Below are 21153 nucleotides of genomic sequence, written 5' to 3' on the forward strand. Positions count from 1 at the left end.
GAGGTGGAAAATAGCAAACATCACTAAATCCTTTGCATTGCTATTTATCAATCTCTATTCCACATGCATTTACTCTTAATCTCACACTTCTCTGGATGACATTCCTGTTTTGTAGATGAGGAAACTGTGAAAAGGAGGTGTCGAAATAACTGGCCTAACAACTAAGTAGTGAACTCGGGAGTCCTAAACCCTGGCATTCTGTATCTCCCCACTGTAGTACACTGACTTGCTCTTTGTTAATAAAACTGGCAATCCAGTGGAAATCTGTAATGTAAAGGGAATTGAGTATTGAAACAAACAAGAACTTAAAAAGAAGAGAGAAAAGGTGTAACAAATTTAAACACAAAACAAGGTGACTAAATAAAGCCAAATATTTTCAGATCCATAATAAATACACAGAGTTAAAACAACAATCAGAGGCCCAGTATCTGGAGTTGGATTTAAAATGAAGACAAAACCCAACTTTGCTTTTAATTTTTCTTCTTCTTTTGCTTCTGTTTTGGTGAGACCAGGATTTGAACTCAAGGTCTCATGATTGCCAGGCAAGCACTCTACCACTTGAGCCACTCCATCAGCCCCCAATTGTGCTTTTTATAGGAGACAAAATTAAAATGTAGTGACACAGATACTGAAGATAAAGTTACCAAAAAGATTATACATGTAGGTATGCTTGTGCGCATTCAACTCCATGCTATATTTTGGCACATAGCATTTGGAGCCTCCATCTGCCAATGACTACATTCATGACCTTGTCTTCCATGAGTCATTACACTTATCCGAGCCTCAGCTGCTTTCCTAACAGGTACTTAGAAAATTCATTAGTTATGTCATGCCACCATTACAGGAATAAAAAGTTTAAAAAGGGAATGCTCTGATCAACTGTATGCCCACAGATCAGATGACTTTTTCAAGAAAAAACACAAATTACCAAAAAGCAAATTCAAAGAGAAATAAAAAATGTGAATTAAACTATCTATTAAAGAGGTAGAATTAGTAATTGAGTTTAGGTCCAGACTGCATCACAGAAGAATTCTGCACAACATTTAAAAAATTGTTACCAGTGCTCCACACAGTCTTTAAAAAAATACAATTAGAGGAGATGGTTCCTAACTCAGGTTATAAAACCAGTATTACATGACCCCAAAACCAGATGAAGACATTAAAATAAAAAAAAAAAGCCAGGTGTGATGTCACACACCTATAATCCTAGTACTCAACACCCCATGAGATGAGGCAGAAGGACCAAGGCCAGCCTGGGCTACACAGTGAGACTTGTCTCAAAAAACAGCATCAAAAACCTGTATCTCTTAAGGATATCAACACAGAAATCCTCAAGAGTATACTACCAAATTGAATTCAGCAAAATGTAAAAAAAAAAGCTACAGACATATCAAAAATATTCCACGAATGCCAGGTTGATATAACATATAAATAAAATATTATTGCAATATACCATATTAACTGAATGAAGGATAAAACCGATATGCTCATCTGAATAGATAAAAGATAAAATGACAAAAATCCAATATACTTCATGATAAAAAAGAATGACAACTTTACAAAGTAAGAAAAAAAAGGGAACTTTCTCACTCTGATAAAGGGAATCTAAAAATAAATACCGCACAGCCATCCCATCATGACTTACAGGTGAAAGACTGAATATTTTCCTCTTAAGATAAAAACAACACAAAGATGTCCACTACAGTAACTTCTGTTTGACATTTCGCTGAAGATTCAAGTCAGGGCAATTAGGAAAGAAAAATCACAAAATGCATCTAGATTGGAAAGGAAGAAGAACATTTGTATTTGCAATGTCACGGCCTTGGATTAGAAGATTCTAAACCATCACTAAAAAAAACTCACTGTAGCTAACAAACTCGTTCAACAAGAGTATAGAATAAAATGCTGGTGCATAAAAATCAGTTGTATTCTATACACTATCAGTAATAAAGTAAAAATGAAAACTTAATTCCATGGACAATAGTTTGATGGTTTGTTGGTGGTACTGTAGAACTCAAGACATATGCTTGCTTCTCAAGTGCACCCTCAGCTCCCATCTACAATAGTTTCAAAGCGAATACAATACTTAAGAATAAATTTAGCAAAAGAACTCTGGCAAACTACAAAATATTGCTGAACATTCAGATCCTAGTAATCGGAAAGATACACCATGTTTATGTGTCAAAATAAAACAGGCAATACTCCTTAAATTGATTTAAGGAATCCATAAATCTCTACTTAAATCTGAGTTGAACTTTTGGTAGTAATTTTAAAGAGTTGATCCTAAAATTCAGTGACGTGCAAGGAAAATAAATTTGAAAAAGAACAGAGTTGGAGAACTCACACCTCCCAATTTCAAAACTTACCAGAAAGCTAGAGAAATCAAGAGAGTGTGGTATTGCCATCAAGTCAGGCCTACAGAAAAAGGGAATGAAATTGAGAGTCTGGAAACCCACACATTTATGGTCAATTGATTTTTAATAAGAATGCCTGGCAAATTTAATGGAAAATAAATGTCTCTTTGACAAGTGGTGCTGGGAATACTGAATCTCCATATGCAAGAGAATGAAATGAAACTGATGCTTCACATCAAGCAAAAAAATAAACTTGATATAGATTCCGGACCTAAATGTAATGGATGGAATTACAAAACCTTTAGAGATAAGATAAGAATTCATTTTGGGCCATCCTGTCCTACCTAGGGGCTGGCTGGGTGGGGAGCATTGCAAAGTTCAAAGTCTAGAAGCATAGGCTCACTGAAGGACAGAGGTGCAATCATAGGACTGTAGAACACTTCCCCTCTTCCACTATCTACCACCTTCTGAAAGGCCTATTTGTAGTAGTACCTTTTGCAAATACGTCATGTCTGCCTATCAAAATAAAATTGCGATCAATAAACAAAAAGCCAAAAGCAAGGACTCAGTTTGAAGAGAAAGCAAATAAAAATCAGGACATTGAAATTGTCAAAGAATTTAAAGAGCTTTAATAAAGAGATAGTGTACAAGAATAGTCAGAGTAAGAACAGACGGAAATTCCAAGAGAGAAGAAATGGTAGATATAATAAAAATATCGTAAGGGAAATGGAGAATGCCTTTGGAAGGCTCTTTGGTAGATTAGGCATGGCTAAGGAAAGAATCTCTTAAGTTACAAGTTGTGTCAATAAAAACTTACAAAAGAAAGGCAAGGAGGAAAAAAGAATAGGGACAAACAGATTGAAATAGCCAGGAACTGTGGAACAACTACAGAAAGAACATAATATATGCATAATGGAAATACTAGAAAGAGAAGAGAAAAGAGCAGAAGTAATATTTGAAACCAATTGTAACTGAGAATTTTCCTCAAGTTAATGTCAGACAGTAAGCCACAGATCCAGGATCTGTTCAGAGAACACCCAGCAGGATAAATGTAAGTGACACTACCCTGAGGCCTATTGTTTTCAAGCTATAGAAAATCAAACAAAATTAATAATTCTTGAAAGAAACCAGAAAAATAATTTACCTATATGGAGCAAGAGTAAGAATCACATCCAACTCTCTTCATTAACCATACATGCAAGAACCGAACAAGGTAAAATATTTAAAGTACTACGAGAGACAGGAGGAAAAACACCAACCTAGAATCCTGTAACATGAAATTGTTCTTTAAAAATAAGGGAAACATACATTCTCAGATAATAAAAATTAAGGAAATTTGTCAGTAGATCATTCAACAAATGTTAAAAGAAGTTCTTCAGACAGATAGAAAATGATGAGGTTCAGCTAGGCATGGTGGTACATGCCTATAATCTCAGCATTCAGGAGGCCAAGGCAGAAGGATAGCAAGTTCAAGCCCAGCCTGGGCTACATAGGAAGGACTGTTTTAAACAAACAAAAAACCTTGGTCTACATAGAGGAGTAACATTGGAAAACAAATAAGTGAAGATAAAATAAAAACTTACTTTTCTAAGTCTTAATTGATCTACCAGGCAAGTTTGTTCAAAATAATAAAAGCAAACTATTAAATTATGTATGCATATCTGTATGTAGATAAATTATATACGTATGCTTATTATATGAAAAATGAATGACAGCAATGATACAAAGGATGAGAGGAAGGAATTAAGGTCATTTTGAGGTACTGCATGACATACTTATCATGATATAGTGTAGTATAATTTGAAAGTTACTTAGAACATCTGTTAACGTATATTGAAAACTCCAGCAACCACTAGAAAAGTAAAAAGAAATACAAATAAGTGTAAGAACTATATATAAGAAGTGTAACAAGGATATATAAGAAGCATATACTAAGAAAGGAAAAAACTAAATCATATAAAATGTTCAATTAAAACCAAGAAGCAAGGGCTTGGTGGTGCATATCTATAATCCCAGCACTCGGGAAGCTAAAGCAGGAAGATCACAAGTTCAAGGCCAGCCTGGGCTACATAGTGAGACCTTATCTCAAAAACTCACATCCTAAGAGCAAAGAACAAGGACAATTAACAGAAAACAGAAACAAATGTAGCAGAAGTTACTACAGCTCCATCAACAAACACTTTAAACATCAGTTCAAATACAGCTATTAGTAGATGTAAATTGGTCACAGTGATCAAAGACCCAACTATATATTGTCTCTAAGAATCACTTGTTAAATATAAATATGCATAAAGATTAAAAGTAAACGCACAAAGATACAACATGCTAACACTAACCAAAAAAAAGATGGAGTAGCCATATTAATTTCAGACAGAGCAAATGTCACACAGAAGTTACCAGAGATAAAGGACATTTCATAATGATAAAAAGAGTTGATTTTTCAATGTGGCATGGCACAGCAATCTTTAATATTTATGCGCCTAGAAAAAGAGCATCAAAATACGTGAGGCAAATCCAATAAAATTACAAGAAGTAGATGAATCCACTATTTCAGTTGGAGATTTCAACATCATTGTCATTTCATTTGAGGAAAACACCAAACATGAAGTTTTATTTTGATTCCTGCTATCATTCTCATGTAACATCATATAGTCATGAGTTATTATATTCAAAACTTAATGTTTTATTTTTAGTAGCAAAATATGCACTGAAATGTACAAATATTAAGTGACTTCTCCATAGGTTTGATATAGGCATGCTTCAGTATATAAATATTTCCATCATCCAGAAAATTTCCTTACCCCAATATCAAGTCAATCCCCTAACCCCTACCTATTTCTGATTTTTGCTGCTATAGTTTGTCTGTTCTTGAATTTATTATGATTAAATTAACCTAGTATGTAATCATCTGTATCTGGTTTCTTTTCAACATAATTTTACAAATGTCTCAGGTCAGGGTCCCACAACAAAATACCATGGACTGGGTGGCATAGACAATAGAAATGTATTTTCTGACAGTTCTAGAGGCTAGAAAGCCCTGCACTACAAGGTTAGTATCAGGGTCAGTGCCTAGTGAGGGCTTGGGTTGTTGATGGCCACCTATCCACTGTGTGCTCACCTGCCCTTTGATACTGTGTACATGAAAAAGAGATCGTTCTCTTCCTCTTCTTAGACTGAACGCCAATTCTATCTGACTAGGACACCACATTTAAAAACTTGTTTAAACTTAATTCCAAAAGCCCTATCTCTGAACAAAATCCAGTTGGGTTTAGGGCATCAACACAGGGATTTCTGGGAAGCACAATTCAGTTGATGGCAGTGAGATTCACCCACAGTGGTCCACTTATTATTAATGCCCTTAATTTTATTGTTGACTAGTATTCTGTTATGTGAATATATGACAATTTGCTTGTTGTTCTGAACTGAAATCCATCCATACTGATTCGTTTGTCTCCTTATGCCAGTACCACCTTGTCGTGCTGTTTGAAGCACTAGATTATCTTATAATCAGATACTGTAATTCCATTGATATTCTTGTTCTTTATTTTTGATGATTCTGATCACTTGAGGTCATTATTTCCACATAACTTTTAGCATTAGTTTGTCAGTCTCCCCAGTTTTTGCTGAGACCCTATGCAGCCCAGCTGGCCTAGACCTCATGATCCTCCTGCCTCAGCCTCCCGAGTGTTTGGCATACAGGTGTGCACCACTGTCTGTCTTCCTTTCATTTTTTAAGATAGAGACATATCAATGGTTTAAAAACTTAGTGAGTTTCTCTTTAAGCACTGTTTTGACTAAAGTACCCCCAATACATGTGTTGTGTTTTTATTATTATTTAGTTTGAATTATTTTCTAAGTTCCCTCATGTATTATTAAGAACTGTTGGATTTTCAAATATTTTAGAATTTTTCTAAATGTCACATTGTTACTGATTTCTAATTTAATATCTTGTAATCAGAGTAAGGTTGACACAGCATATGGTCTATTTGGCAGACATTTCATCTACACTTAACAAGAATATGTGTTTGGCAGCTGTTGGGTGTAATGTGCTATAGCTCTTGATTGACAATGTTACTAGTGTTGTTGACACTTTCTGTAAGCCTATTGTTTTTACAGTTTGCTCACAGCATTATTTTCTATCCTTTTGCTTTCAATGTACCTGGTCTTTAAACTGTGAATCTTACAGTTAGCATAGGAGCCTTGCTTGTTTATCCAGGCTGACAATCTCTGTTAACTTTTATGCATCATCTTTAATTTGTACTTAGTGTAATTATTAATATGTTTGGGTATAGGATTACCATCCAGCTCTTTTTCATTTTTCTCAACTACTTTGGGTTCCTTTGCCCCTCACCTTAGTCAAATATTCGCTATTCTATTATATATCCTTTATTAGCAATTTAGGTAAATCTCCCTGTATTTATTTTTAATATTTTTAGTGATTATATTTGATAGTAAAGAAATGTGTAATTTATTACAATCTACTTGCAATTAATGTTGTATCCCTTCTTATAAAAATATAGAAACTATAAACACTATGGTTTCATTCCCTTATTTTTTGTGTTATTTGTCGTAAGTGTTCTTTCTTTGTATATTATAAATCCTACACTAATTGTTTTTAATTTTGCTTAAAGCAATCAGTTGTCCATTTGAAAATTAACTAAGATAGTTTTACATATTTTCTTACATATATTCAGCATATATGATATTTTTTACTCTTTCCTGTAGATCTCATTTTCTGTCTAGTATGATTTCCCTTTAGCCTGAGGAATTCCAACAGCTCTTATAGTGCAGGTCTGCTGACGACGTACCTTGAGCTTTTGTTTATCTGAATTGTGCTTTTTCCACCTTCATTTGTGCAGTGCTGTGGATCACACCCAGGCCTTACACATGCTAGGAAGTGCTCTAACACAGACCTTTGCCCCCAGCCCTTATATTGTTTGCTGAACATAGAATTCTAGAAGATATTTCTTTTCTTTCAGTACTCTAAAGATACTACTCCATTGTCTTTTAGTCTTAGTTATTCCTGATATGCTGCTTCACTATATATGCTATGTTTTTCCCTGTGGATGCTTTCATCAGAGTTTTTAAAATGTATTACTGGCTTTCAACAGTTTGATGATAATATGAGTAGGTGTAGTTTTCTGAGCCTTGCATTTTCAGAACTCCCTGTAATGTACATGATCTGTACCAAATTCAGAAGAAAAATGGACATTATTTTTCAAAGTGTTGGTCCTGCAGTTTTTATCCCTTCTTTCTGGAATTCTGAAAAAAAGATGTATTATTTTATGTTGTTACACTGGCTATTGAAGCTCTTTTCTCTTTGTTTATCTTTAAAAAAATCTTTGCTCTGGAAGATGGCTAAAGATAGGCTGAAGTGCTTGCTTTGCCTCTTCCCCTGGCATGTCCTGGGCTTTCTCTGCACTTCACTATGTCTCTGTGTTTGGCCTATAAGGGCAAGTGGCCCACCTGATATGTGAGATACCCAGAGTTGAGTCCAAAACTCAGCTTTGGCAAGACAGTTGGGAGAAAATGTACCTTTTAGGCATGAGCCACTCACAGCTAGTCAGCCCTGGAGATAGAGGAAAGACAGAATTGTTTTTTGACATTTTGCAGCATTTTAAAATTAAACTTAAAAATGGACTCCAGGAAGGTACAGCCTAAAAGTCACTCCTTATAAATTTCTGTGTTACTTAAATTTGGCTAAAAGTATCTTATTGGCACCAGCTCCCACCTGACCTACCCATTACTTCTCCTATGTAGGATCAGATCAGACCGTTTGGGACAAAGCTAATCCCAGCGATGAGGGACTTTCACTAACTATGTAGTTATGGCAAAAATCTTTAGAGGAAAACGTTCAGAGATAAACAGTTTGGAGAAAGACTGTTCACACAAGGGGAAATTGTCAAAATCCAAATGAAGTTACCTGTTCCAGACCTAGCAAAAGTTGCTAAAGCCAGAGGTTTTAAAGGAAGTGGTTTTATGTATGAAAGCCCTTTCAGGCACCTCTGACAGAAGGCAAACTTATATATTTGGCCAAGGTCTCCTACTTCAATAGAGACAAAAATGACTATTTCTGCTGACTCAAAACATAATTTTAACAGTCCGTGATCATGGAGTTATTTTAAAAGGATCCCCTGCACAACTTATTTAACTGGATGTCTTCTAACTCTTACTCCTTCTGTATTCTACTTTATAGTGGTGTTTTTAGTTTTAGACTTAAACAAACAAGTACTTTTGTTTGGTCAACACCCTAATTCCCCCAAGACTGAAAAATATTCAAACATAAGGGGGAATTAAAAAAGATGTTTAAACTGTTTTTTCTAAAAAGTACTGATTCCTTACTTGGGCCTACAAATCAAGAAAAGCAAGAGAAAAGCTTGCCATCCTTGCCTTAATTTTGCATCTGTCTTTATCTAAGCCACTCACCTGATACCACTTTGGAATCCAGGAAACAAGACTTATCAATAACGTGTTTCTCAGGTGGGATGGAAGAAACTGCCCCAAAGGGAGGGAACATCAGAGCCTCCCAGGACAAGCGATAACTTCTCCAGAGCTCTCCCCAAAGTAAGAACTGGGATAATGACCCACTGGAACACACCTGTGGCTGGAACTGTTTATGCATACCTTGTGTCCCCTCCCTTAATTTTTTGTTAATACAAGCTAAACCCCATGGCTGAAGATGGGTTGAAGTGCTGACTTTGCTTCTTCCCACAGCATATACTAGACCTTGTAATAAACCTTTCTTTGCCTTTCAAAAAGAATCTTTGCTTTTAGTTTGGATGATTTTTGTTGAACTGACTTTGATTTCCTTGATCCTGTCTTTCACATTATTCTGTAAGCTATAAATCCTATATAATGATTTTTAAGTTTTCATATATTAATACTTTGATATCTAAACATTTTTGGATTATTTTTCTAGTTTTAATTGCTTTGTTGAGATTCCCTGTTTATTCTTTGTATTATTTTCCTGTAAATAGATAAAACACATAGAGTAATTGTCTTTAAAAGTCTTTGCTATCTAAATATCATACCTCTGTATATAAATGTCTATTTCTATTGGTAATGCTTTTATCTTGATTTTGGATCTCATCTGCCTTCATCTTTTCTTACTAGTAATTTTTTATTAAATGGTGTACAATATGGTTGATTCTTTGTAAGGAGGCTGGCTTATGTTGCCTTCTCTATGGTATGTTAAATTTTGTTTTGTTAGGAATTAGGTTTCTGGCAGACCCAAGTCACCTTTGTGAACACGGTTTTATGTGTTATCCAGCTGGGTCTTTTGAAATTTTTACCTCATTTTTAGTAGTGGCTCTCAATTCAAGTAGTCATTATTCCTAATGTTTGTTTTTTCAAGGTCTCCTCTGAATGCCCAAGATGCTCAGGGAGATGGACTCCCTCTGTCTGGGCTGGAGCTCTGGTGTCTCCAGCTCAGTCTGCAATCTGTTTCTTTCTTCAGTTCTCAGACACACAGCAAACCCTCTCTCAGGTCTTGGATAACCTTTGCAGTGAGCAAGTGCAGCCCTGTTTTCAGTCATAGACCAAGGGCAAAAGCCTCCTAACAGTACCTTCTCCTGCCACACTATTCCACAAATCCCACCCACTTCAGAAGTACCAAATTACTTCCAATCGCTTCCTCCTCCGCTCTGTGAGACACCACTGTACTCTGCACTTGGGGTCTGCCTCCATACAAGCTGGCCAGGGAAGTGTCACCAGGAAGGAAAGCATGGTACAGCACAGGGCTTCTTTGCCTGTTTCCTTTCCTGCAAGAACCAAAGCCTTGTGCTGCCTCTTTCACCAAGGGCCTGAAAAGCTTGCTTTCAATTTCTTTCTAGTTTCATAATTACTTAATGTGGAGTGATATGGTCAAAATCCGTTTTCTGTTCTAATTGGATGCTGATGTTAAATTCTAAAACCTTGGTTATCATAAAGTAACTGCACATATACTCAAGAAAGTCTATACATCTCAGGATAGACATGTATTTTACTGTGTTGTTGCATAGTTAGTATTAAACTACTCAGGCTAGAAAACCGATGCCTGAGTATCAGCAATGTAACCTGGGTAAATTTTGTTTCTCAAGGATATGTTTCCTCTTCCATAATGTAATGACAGTAAAATTGCCCACTGCATGAATTTTTGTGATTATTAAGTAATGTACAAAAGAACTGAGTGCAATGCATTGTACATGGTAAATGCACACGTGTTAATGTTACTTTATGTGAATTACATACAAAAACATAGAAAGAATTCCACTAAAACATTAAGAGTAATTATTTTAGGATAATATTTATTTATTCTTTTGACCTCTGTATTTCCATGCTCTTTACATTGCATATCTATCCTTTAATAATAAATAAAACTTATTTTAAAGGAAATTTGGCTCCCAGAAAATCTGATGTTAAAAGGTATCAAAAGTAGACTGAAGTGACTCTTACATGCTATTAGTTTTGCAAAAAAGCATTACTTTTGTTCAAATTTCTAAAATGTTTTACTTATCAGAAAGGTAATAAACAATGAACTCAGCCAGGTGCAGGATATGCTCCTGTATGTCCAGCTACTTAGGAGGTTGAAACAGGAGGCAGCTTAAGGCCAGGAGTTTGAGAACAGCCCGGGAAACATAACCAGACCCTCACCTAAGTAGGAAAGGTGAGGGAGGGGAGAAAACAATAAAGGAAAGAAAAAGCAAATAATGAAAACATGTAAATAGTATGTACACTTGAGCACTAAAGGGGCAGAGGGAAATAAAAATGATGACTCAAACACTGTATGCACATATGAAAAAAAGAAAACAAATGCTACAATCTTAGAGATATTTTGAGATCAGTAATGATCCTGAGAGAAAAGGAACAGCTCCATTAGAACATAATCTGCACTTCATTGTAAAAGGAATATTGCTTTTGGTATTTTGAAGGGATTTTAAAATGTATGTTCTTAGGATTTTCTTTCTATCAATTAAAAGCTAGTATGTTGGAGAATAACTCCTCTCACATTCTCAATTTTCCTTATCAAATACAGTTGCTTGGAGCTTATTTGTCCTTTTTGCATTAGACAAACATGTTTCCTATCTTAAACTGCTTCTTTAAAAGATGTCCTTATCTCAGCCACCAAGATATAGGACTCAAGTGGTATTGACATATTAATTTCGAAAACAATTTGAAAAAGTTTCAGATCATAAATGTCAAAAGTCCACAAAGAAAAGACAGAACATCAGATTGTAACTTGAAAAGAAGAAAAGTTCACCCTCTTCCCTTTCTTGATAGTTTTGTTATATTATGGAATGTAGACTCTGTGTTGTGAGAAGATAAAAGAATGCAGTGTAACATGAAACAGTGCAAGTGTTGGAAAATGTTACCTTCTTTGAGTCAGTCTTGTAATTCTGCATCTCCTATTTTCATGATAAATTGGGATCCACAGGCCTAAAAAATTTCTGTCACTCTACAAACCAGAGTAGCTTCAGGACCAATGAATGCTACAGGACCTGAGAGAGTCAATGACTACAAATCAGGAAGGAAGGAACCTGGTCACAAAAAAGTGCATATTAAAGAAAATCAGACATCTGTTTTTAGATTTTGATATATTTTTGTTAAAAGTTTTAATATTTCACATTGATAAAAACAATTCATTCAAATTATTAGAAGAACTTGAAGATAATAATGTTATTTTCTAATAAGAGTACTGTCTTTAAATGGAGAAATAGACCAGAATTTGTTCTAACACAGTGAAGAAAATTTAGGTTCCTGTGATGCAGTACTTTCAGAAAGTCATTTGTGTTCATCAAAAGAAAGGAAGTACTGGGCATGGTGGTTCATGCCTGTAATCCCAGCACGGGGGAGGCTGAGGCAGGAAGATCACAAGTTTGCAGTCAGCCTGAGCAATATCGTGATACTTTATCTCAAAATCAAAACAAAAAAACAGGAAGGAAGAAATTAGAACTAAGACAAATACCAAAAAGGGAGCACTTTCAGAAATAATTCCTAAATATGGGGAGCATATCTAGATAAGACATTTATATGTAAAAACAACCCAAAACATTTTAGCTCCCAAATTTCTATGGTTTTACATTCTTTTACATGTAGTAAACTTCACACACTGCATGGAAGCAGAGGAGGAACTGCTAGAAAAATGATATGAATTACTGTAATGCATCATTTCTCTACATCTAATCCTTTATCCAATAACAGAATTCCCATGCATTATTTTTCTTAATCTTCACAAAACACTAGTAGTATTTTTATTTCTCCCATTTCTCTGATAACAAGTGTGATATTTGAAAGAAGGAAGTTACTGTTCTCAAATCACAGATTTAGGATCAATGGTGAAATTTTAAACAGGGACTATCTGCATACAAAGCTGTATATACCATCTCCATAAGGTTAATTTCATAAGGTTAATTTTTTTTTTTTTACAGCGGAGAGCATGAACGCAGTCTCCTACTACCACAAATTATGCAGTTGAGTTTCCCACATTTGGGGAAATTGCAGGGGTCAGCACATCCGGAGTGCAATGGGTAAGCCTCGCCTTGGGAAAACCACCTTCGTGATCATGGTATCTCCCCTGACAGGTAAGTATTCATAGGTTAATTTAAATCTGGCTTTATTACATCAATACTACTATCCATCAAATTTTTTAAAATAGAGTCCTCAAATTAGTCAGAAATTAAAAAGCAAGTAAGAGATTAAAAACAAGCTGACTTGGCAAGTCCCCTTCTGGCAATTCTGCAAAAAGTAAGTTTTGAAGAAATTAAAACTTTATGGAAATTTTTCAGATGTTTTCTTTCTAATATAAGTAGATTCACTCCATAGCAACACAACGTATTCAATCATCTTTTGCATAAAGAAATTAAAAAACTGGAAAGTACAATAAAGTCACTAGATTTAACTGCTCACCATCAGAACACTGTCATATTTTCTCCACCTGTATTCTTCAGTGTTCTTCAATGTAAGTTTTAGAGAAATAACAGATATATATTCATTACTGTTAAAGATACTTTTTTCTCTGAAATTACAGAACACAAGGCATTTAAAAAGAAAATCATGTTTTCATTCCAAAAGAAATTCACACATAAGACCAGTTAAACTACTTGGGATTTGAAAAACATGTTTATAAAATACTTGTTACATTTTTTGAATACAGCTTTATTTCACAAAATACATGATTTTCAGCTGATGAAAATGATCAACAAGTTCTGGACCACCTTTTCTGTTAGTATACGTTTAGTATTCACCTTCGATAATTTTAAAGTTTCTACTTGGAGATGATTAAATATGCTGTCAGTGATATTATAATAAATAGATATCTAAACAGGCTGGGTACAAGGGACCATACATTTAATCCAAGCTACATGGAAGGCAGGTAGGAGGATTGCAGTCTGAGGCCATTCAGGCAAAATGCATGAGACACTATCTGAAAAACAACCCAAAGCAAAAGCAAGTACAGATGTGCTCAACTGCAAGCCTCACATCTGAGTTCAAACTTCAGTACCACCAGATATCTAAACAGAAACCTGCATTTATAAAAGCAATGTTGAATAACTCAGTAAGGAGAATTGTGATCTGTTTAATATCTACTTAGTTTGATGTTAAAAATATAAATAATTGCTGAATTAATCCCACTTCTTTTGCAAATTTTCAACTAAGAAAAACACAATAAAGTTATGTTTTGTACCATTTTAAATGGCTCTTATATAGGGCAGAAAATTCAAATTCAGTCAAATTATATGGAAATAATTATTATGACTAAACAAATCATTGAAGTATGACATCACCATTTCATTAATTATCTGAAAAGGCCAAGTTTATTTCCAAAGCAACAAAACCCTAAATAATATTTAATAATGATTTAGACTTGCTTATACAATGAATTAATGTGGAACCATCAAAACTGTGCTGCTTTAAACAGTTTCATATTCATCAATATAATTTGATAGCACTTTTAAGGCATGTAGCTTTTTCAACACATTTATGCCTGTATTTACATAGAAGCATCTAAACATATGTAAATTTCTATTTTTTTCTGTATCTCCTTTTTATCTCTCCCTCCTATTCCTTTCCCAAGCTCTACTTTTGTGAGAATAGATATGTGTATATGCACAAAACATTTTTCTTTTCCCAGAAATTATACATTTATAGGAAAAAATTTTGAGATGGTCGAGTAATTTGCTCCTAAACAAAATCACATACATTTCTACCCTTGCTTAAATATCCCTGTCAAAAGAAAGATGTGTTTCGCACTGACATATCACTACTTTGGCTTGCAAATACATCTGAAGATTTACCTCTCTACCTCTTGTGTTGTGAGAGGCACCACTTTTTACTGTTAGCAAGCAATTTCCAATGTTAAAGTTTTTTGTTTGTTTCCTTTTGCCTGTAACTCCATATATGTGGATTAGAGAATACAGATTTATTTGGGAGAAAAGGTCTGTACATAAATTCTAATGTCTTTTTCAATAGTCCTATTATCCTTGACATAAAAGGAAAAAAATAATAGCACTTTCAGAGATTATCTAATTTTGTGGGGACAATATTTCTATGGAGTAGGAAGTTACCGTCACTAGTATTTTATAATTAATTACTTGTAGTTCAGGTTTCAGCAAAAAACAAAACAACCCTCACAAGACTTACAAGAGGCAGCATGAGGGTTGGACCCGGGTCTGAGAATTTTGGCGCAGTGCTTTGGGTGTATGTCTCATACACCACATCACATGTGGCTCAGCCCTTTTGTAAAATACTTAGTGAAAAGCTACAGCATAAACTCGAGAAACCACATCAATGTGTATCATTGATGCATATCAAATGATCCGTAACATTCAAAGTGATAAAGATACATTAGGCAAACCTACCCACAAATACATTGGAAAAAGCAATCTGTCAAATACCAGAAATTTCACCCCTCATACAAAGGTGATGAAGGGCTATTAACAATAATTTTCTCACAGGTTTAGATTTTATTTGTAAAGTATTGACTTTATTCTGCTACGATGATCTACTTTTACCACTGCATTTTTTGCAGTGAACAAAAGCACAAAATTTCTTATTAAACACCATAAAAATAAATCATATAAATTTTATACAGATACTTTGGTAGCCTGCAGTATTGTATTTATTTAAGGAGCAATCCTTACATAAAAATCATGTTCACCATTTGCAAATGTTCTGCTATTTTGTTGAAAAGAAACTAAAATGAAGAACAATGAGGACGAAGCATGAACACAATTCCAGGTACAAACAAGCAAATCTGGAAAGCAGTGAAGAGGGCTAGGGGTGAAATTTAACAAATGCCAAGAATTCTAAAAAAATTAAGTTTGCATATGATAATAGGATAAAATAGAAGCAAAAGGCAATCCTTTTCTCAGGTCTATGCTAGAATTATTTTATAAAATGTATCCTTCTACCCTGCAGTGCTTATTTTGAGTCCTTCTGTAAAATACATCAGGAAGGAAGATATAAGGTAACAGAAACTGCATTAGGCTAACTTTGTTAGCAAGACCTGTTTCCAGGAGACTCTGAATGAGTTTGGTTCACTCAGAACCCTCCATTCCATGACCTTATTGTAGGCATTACACTTTCTATTTTATTCCTCTTGCTTGTAGATAATATTACTTCTAACAAAAAAAAGTCACTGACTATACCTACTATATCAGGGCTCTCGCATGTTCTACAGGTCTCCTGGGAGGGAATATGAAGGAGAGGAGGAAAGCATTCCTGATAAAAAATACTGATTCACAGGCTGTATCCAGATCTAATGAACCAACAATTGGGAGCAGGGAGCCCTGGAATCTGCATTTAAGCAAGATCCCCAGATGATTCAGAGGCAAACCAAATTTTGAGAATCACTATACATAGTCTAAACTTCTGTATTTGTTCAAATTTGTACTCCTAGAAACATGCTGGTAGACACTTTGAAAAAGACACATTTGAGAAATTAATAAGTCTTATAAATGAATAAGTGGACCAACTGAGAGCTGAAGCAAGACCTATAACTTTGTTTCTAAGTAGAGCAAACCTTCGCTGTATAGGATGCGCTATTCCCTGTGCTGTGTATTAATATAATTAATTATATTAATAACTAGCAGTGTTCACATGGCAGGTGCATGATATCTGCAAATGAAAGAATGTGTTTGAGTGGATTTTCTCAAATGTCATAATCCAGAGAGGGGATCACAGTGCTACTCCAACTCCTCTCCAGTCACACTCAGTCTGCCCTCACCTAGCATGTGTGCAGGCAATGACGGTGCTGAAGCCAAATGAAGATGGAATTCAGAGACAGGTGAAAGGTCTGTAGCAGGGGCATTTCACAGAGTTTCTGCTACAATCAAACACAAGGGTAAGCAGGAGAAAATATTTAACATGTAAAAGATATTTTCATACATCTTCACAAAGTCCAAGTTTTTCAATTATACCAATTGACAAAGTGAACATTTAAAAATATATGTACAGGTTTCTAGGATGTTTGGCTAATTGTGACCACCAACCACCAGTGTAGTTACTGGAGCTATTTAGAATATCATTTATTTGAAAGTGAGACCTACTTAGATTGAGATAATTTGGAAGTTATTTTATTCAGTATCTTTGAGATTTAAAGCACCAATTTCAGTTGTGCTTAAAAGTTTTGTATCTTAAAATATCACACATTTAGATGTTTTAATCTCTAATATTTACTAATTCTTTATTAATTTGCTTTTGTATTCTACTGAATGAATTTTTTTTGTGGTACTAGGGTTTGAACTAGGTTCTCATGCTTGCAAGGCAGGCACTCTACCACTTGAGCCACTTCACAGCCCCTGAATGAATTTTTAAGTAATATTTTAAACAACCTCACATATAGTGTTGAGGGGTTCATAGGTTTAATTTTTTTTAAATTTTGTAAAGAATCTTTTGTTTTGAAGAATCCTAATTTATTTCACTTCTTTATTTCTTTGGTGGGACTGGAGTTTGAACTCAGCACATCACACTTTCAAAATAGGCTCTTGCCAAGCAGGCACTCTGCCACTTGAGCCACACCTCCAGTCTATTTTGCTCTATTTTTTTGGAGAAGGTTCTAATGAACTATTTTCCTGGACTGGCCTACAACTGCCATCCTCCCAAGTAGCTAGGATTGCAGGTATTAGCTGCTAGCACCTGGCTAAGAATCCTCATTTTATAAGTCTTTTTTTTTTTTTTTGACAATACTGGGGCTTAAACTCAGGGTCTTGCACTAGCCAGGCAGGTGCTTTACCCCTTGAGTCACTCCACAAGCCCAAGAATCCTCATTTAAAAGCGACAGCTTTCTTGTTGTCCTGATTTGTTCAAAGACTAATACTCAAAAGGAGAAAAAAATAGGAAAAAGGTTTGTAAGCATGGCCCCTGTATTTCAGACTATGTTACATACCTTAAATTATTAAAATATAGGTGCGTAGGTAGGTAAGAATATTTTGAAAACTTTTAGAAGGCTCTTCCTTTTGTATATTTACATTATTAAGTGACAATATCCATTTCTCACCAGGTGAAATGCATGCTCTTACTTTGCAAATATGGGAGCATCCCATTTTAAGACAAACCCAACTTGAAAACAATAAAAAGTACATGTCCTCTTTATAAAAGTTTGGTCACAATGCAAAAGAATTTAATGACTCCCTCTAATAAATTTTTTTTCTTACAAAATTTGGTAAGATATTGAGGTCAACAAAACAAAGTGACTGCCCTCATCAAAGAGTATTACAATAGTTACACTTGTTCTGCATTATTTATTTTAGAGTAAGATAGCTTTGCAATAACAGTGTTTGCTTTCAGCAATATAATTTTAGTTAATTAAAAATTTTATATAATTTTGAGCAAAGGCTGGAAAGACTAAAACGTGATTAATATTCTTTGCCTGGTTTTGTATATCTAAAATGTGATTTTTTTACATATTTGCCTCAGTGTCAATTCTGAGAAAGCCTAAAAATATTTTTACAACTAATATTCCATACTAGAGTGTGCAATGAAAAGGTGCCTTTCAAATAATTTTGATAGTTTTAAAAATGGTCTTCAACAAGACTATGATAAACACATGTAATGTAATGAAAATGGTCACATTTACAAACCGAATCATCCATTGCAGTTTTCTGTGAGAATAATGAAATAAAATACATAGGAGTTTTTATAAACCTCTTGTTCTGCCATTATATGTTGTCATTCCATTTTTGAATGATTATTGATTTTAATAATTTTTAAGAAAATGTGAAGACTCTCTAAAAGATCTTTATTCATTGTGGTCATTATTTGCAAGCTTAGTTACTAAAACCTTGAGAATGTCCTGCATTTATGGTTGAGAATGACACAGTTTGAGGTGACCTGGCAGGCACTGTTTTTTTACCATTTTCCATAATTACAGCAAATTTCAGAGGTGTTTAAAACTTTGTATTTCTTTTTTCTAATTAACAAATTGGGTATTTTATTCTTGGATACATAGTATTCATTTCATATTAAGCTACTTTTGTAATGTGCATGAATGCCTTTAAAAGAATGTTACAGAAAATACTTCATCTACTTAAAAACTATGGTGCAGTATTATCATATTTTCACATCCCTAATACATTTAGAAAGGAAATACAAAAATATACAATTAAATGACTATTAATAATTGACTAATAATCCGCATATATCAACCATGGTTCATTTTTAAATAAACAAAGCAAGAATCCTTAGTTCTATTTACATGGACTAGTTCAACTAAAGGATTTTTTTCTTTACGTCACCAGTTTTATTGAAGAGTAATCCCTTTCCATATTAATGCTGGTGATAATTGTACCTTTTACTTATTTGTCACTTCACAAGATTTACAAAGTACTTCAGCAGTTTTGTCATGGTACAGGTAACAATGGAAGTTAAGTCCTTAAAAACACAAAAGTTACGGCAAACTCATTCTACAACACACTGTAGATTTAAAAAGAAATTTAAATACCAAACATCTCTATTGCATCTTACAATGATTCTACATACTAAAATTTGATTTCACATAAATTTTCACTAAGGTAACACTTACACTTTCTTCAAATAGACACAATCATATATTTCTCTGAAACCTGCTTTTTTTAAAAAAAATTTATATTTAAAATTATTTTGAAGGAAAACCCAGTGTACTTGGAACATTACATGTTCTACAGGGAAATTTCAGGACTGGAGAGACCAGCATTATTGCACCACCAGCTACCTGGGCTGAGATATGTGAGATTATTTGAGCTCCAGTTCTTCTACTAGGAATAGTGTACTCAGAACACAGACCAAAAATCTAAATGAAAAAAAAAAGAATTAGTAAGGACCAGCTAATTGCAGATCCTTAGGTAGGTTCTAAAACCCAATCCTCTGTTCTTCAAATGAGGAAACTAGAAGCCTCAGAATAGGACAACTGAGATCTGCAGAGTACCAGCAGTGAGAGAAAATCTAAGTCTCCTCAAAGAATCCCTTCATCACCCCTCTCACTGCTAGTGAGCAAAGCAGAGGAGTGATTTACAGCAGTTGCAAAGACTCCGTACACAGGTGAGCAAACCTTCAGGGAGGGTGTGATGGCCGCACCCTACCTGCTAAGCTAAGCTTACACCTACATGTGCTTCAGGACGACCAGAGGAATTGGCTTCTCTAGGAAACATCCTCTGATCCCTGTGCCCTACTTCTGCTTTAGTACTACCTCTGACAGCTATGTGCTTAGTCCAATCATTGCAGATGAGAACACAGCAGAGGGATGTATTTACATTTTTATCTTGAACACTAGGATAGAAAATTCCTGCAAACAGAACACTGTTATTTTATTTTTATGTCTCTAGAACCAAGCGCAGTGCTCACAAAAATGTTCGTTGAATGGAAGTTGAATGAAAGTAACCATACCAAGGCCACATCTGCCACATCAGTGATTGGGAAGTAGAAAGACTTAACCACTAAAAAATAAAATTAAGTAAACAAAGACCAACAGTGAAATATGCCACAATAAAGTGTCCTTAAAACTGGAATGAATGTAGTTATTATGCCATCAGAAAATATTTTCAAACCTGCATCACTGACTGAACAACACCTTTGTAGGTCTACGCGTAGACTATCTGTCATAATGAGCAGTACCTCATTAACACAGTAGGCAGTGCATAGTCTCATAATGAAAGTGACCTACTGCCATTAGGAATTAAAATCAAGAGATTTGGCCTAGAAAGAAATACTTTTAGAAAATAGATGGGTTTGGGGTTTTTTTGGGGGGGTGATTCAATATTTTATAGCTAAAGATTGTTTGAAGGTTCCAAGTTATTACATTACTTACTCTCATTCCAGTTAAAATTATAACAGTCACAAAAGTATTCAGAAATTGTTTAAATTATTTATAGTAGAATAATTAATGTCACTGAATTAAAAACACATTGTTTTGTGTGTGGATCACTCTCATTGAAATAAAATTTCATTTCCTTCTTTTGGAAAAATGATTTTTCAAAGTGAAGTTCAATTAAAAAAATATATGAAGAGATTTTTGTTGGAGCAAAACACAACTGCTTCACTAATAAATAAGAATAACTTAGAAATATTAAAAAACAATACCCTACATATGCAACATTAGCAAAGTTTTCATGAAAATAAAAAACTTGTAAAGACTTTGAAATCTTTGCAAACTTTCCTGTCATTTATGGAAGAATTAAAACATTAATTTACTATCTGCCTCTAAAACATCCTTAAAATAACAGAAGGACATCTTGAGATGAGGACTGAAATAAGAATTTTGAATACATTTTATAGACAATAGGTGTGATCAAGGCAATTATAGTCAGAGAATAAAGCAGACAAATTTGAATTTTTATCACAATTGCAC

General features: G+C 34.4%; 1 protein-coding gene and 1 non-coding gene across 2 annotated transcripts in view; both read right to left on the minus strand.

Annotated features, from left to right (window-relative positions):
• C3H8orf34 (chromosome 3 C8orf34 homolog) overlaps positions 1-21153 on the minus strand; it is a 408045-nt gene that overhangs the window by 224704 nt on the left and 162188 nt on the right.
• On the minus strand, positions 12760-12921 carry LOC141421920 (U1 spliceosomal RNA). The gene has a single exon (XR_012446609.1). It is a non-coding gene; the product is annotated as a U1 spliceosomal RNA (small nuclear RNA).

The sequence above is a fragment of the Castor canadensis genome, chromosome 3 (genome assembly GCF_047511655.1).
Source record: "Castor canadensis chromosome 3, mCasCan1.hap1v2, whole genome shotgun sequence".
NCBI classification, from domain to species: domain Eukaryota; kingdom Metazoa; phylum Chordata; class Mammalia; order Rodentia; family Castoridae; genus Castor; species Castor canadensis.